Here is a 2020-nt window from a genome sequence, read left to right as displayed (position 1 = left end):
TTGTACTGAGCTTTAATCAAAGAGAGAGAGGGGGGGGTTTATGGGGTGGGGGATCATAACATGTTGGAGCTGCACTTCTCCATCATGACCACAACCAACCTAAACCTCAGGCAGATGCCAAGGTGAGTTCTGCAACTATTGGGCCAGTCCATGCATTGCTACTACCTTTGTCTAAGGGCTCTTGCAGACAAGTGCTTCTTCATGTGGTTCCTTGCAGTGGATGTTTGTGTGTTTTACCATTCCACTTTATGGTAAAGTTAACACTTATTGTGTCTGATTAACGGCCAATTCAATTTGGGCACCCAGGTTGCTATAAGCACTTCTAAAGTGGCAATTAATACATTGTTTCTCCGGCAGTACCCTTTTATAGTACACAAAAGCCATGAATATCTTGTAAATGATATCCTTCTAAACAGTGAGTTCTGATGTCATTTCTGTCACAACTCACTGAAATTTGTGTATTATAATAAATAAAGTACCCCCAGTTGAAAAATATGAGGATATTAGAAGTTACCTCGGAGGCCTTCGGCCTCGTGTTTTTATATGGTCATTAAACTCCTCGGTAACTTAAAATATCCTTATATATTACAAGAGGGGGTACTTTATTCACTCTTATCTTTACTTTTAACCCTGATCTATGAGGTCATGTACAGGTATCGGTCCTGTTATCCAGAATGCTCAGATGTTTCCGTAATATGGATCTTCATACCTTACGTTTACTAGAAAATAATGCAAACATTAATTTAAACCCTATAGACTGGTTTTGCTTCCAATAAGGATTAATTATATCTTGGTTGGATCATAAAGTGGAGTCTATGGGAGGTAACCTTTACGTAATGCAGAGCTTTCTGGATAACGTGCTTCCGGATGACGGATCCCATACCTGTATATGATTTAAGAGAGCGTGTTAGACAGCAATAACTCAACCAAAAAACCCTAAACACTCCAAAAAAAAAAAAAATACTATCTTCTCCTAAATTAGCTAGGTTTTGGCCCTTTAAAAAACAGACGGAGACGCTCAATAATGCCGGGACTGTCCAGGAAAACATTTAGATCTTTTATTCTCCCTGGCATAAGTAGTATTAAGCAGATACACTGTATGTGCCAGATATTGGGAGCTAAGTATGTTGTCAGCGGCCATGGACAGCAAATTCCATGACAAAATAACAAAAATAGCCGCTACGAGCAGATTGAATAACATGTGATCACACCCGCAACCTGCTCCGCCCAGCAAACACTATGGCGTGTAACAGTTTATGATCGCGTCACACCGAACTGTTCCGTCTTTACGCCACATTGGTGGCTACGTGCCGCGTCACTGCGTTGATATACGAGTAGTCGTGACGCCACAATCTCGCGAGATGGAACTGGTGACGTTGGGATTAGTTGTCAAGCAGGAGCCAAGGAGCTGCTCATAACGGTGCTGTGGGAGGTTGAAGCAGCAGCAGCCCTGGACTGATGGGCGGTATATAACAGCCGCTGAATGGCGAGATCCGTAGTGTAGCGTGTAAAGCTTCAGCCTGAGATGCTTCTAACTCATGTGTGTCCAACGAGCAGCTTTTATTGATCAACAATTTACAAGGAGTGTTGGGAGTTCCGCTTCACAGAAACCGGGGGCTAGAGGTTGGGCATCAACACATCTCACCTTTTTTTAGTTTTATGGCATCTATCATTTCCAAGAGGTTCCACGGCAGCTGTGTCCTGTAATCTGCTTCCATTGTTTCCCCTGGTCACTTGTAATGGAACATTTCTGCTCTTAAATCACATAAGATCCAGTAAGTGCAGTGAATGGAATCAGACTGCTTCCAATCCTGACAACCAGGTCCACTTCATTTCCAGCTATTCTGATGGGTCGGCCAGTCGTCCTGTACAAACAGAAGAGCAGAGCCATTCCCATACGTGTGTGTGACCCCTTGTGTCATATCTGTAGCTTTGCCTGCTGACTGTCATATGAGACATGTGGATTGTATTCTCCCTTGATCCAGACCCAAGACTACTGCTTCATTACTGAAACTGCAAC

The 2020-nt window shown here is 43.1% G+C and overlaps 1 protein-coding gene across 2 annotated transcripts in view; it reads left to right on the top strand.

Annotated features, from left to right (window-relative positions):
* Window positions 1-816: 816 nt before the first annotated feature.
* LOC108698808 (SERTA domain-containing protein 2) overlaps window positions 817-2020 on the top strand; it is a 7770-nt gene continuing 6566 nt past the window's right edge. Inside the window, exon 1 of one of the 2 annotated variants that reach the window (XM_018230629.2) lies at window positions 817-2020. This exon is cut by the window's right edge and continues 220 nt beyond it. The gene's annotated coding sequence lies outside the window, so the exon portion shown is untranslated. The other variant, XM_018230628.2, reaches the window with a different exon arrangement.

The sequence above is a fragment of the Xenopus laevis genome, chromosome 8L (genome assembly GCF_017654675.1).
Source record: "Xenopus laevis strain J_2021 chromosome 8L, Xenopus_laevis_v10.1, whole genome shotgun sequence".
NCBI classification, from domain to species: domain Eukaryota; kingdom Metazoa; phylum Chordata; class Amphibia; order Anura; family Pipidae; genus Xenopus; species Xenopus laevis.
The sequence above is the reverse complement of the archived record's forward strand: the minus strand, read 5'-3'. Positions and strand labels throughout refer to the sequence as shown.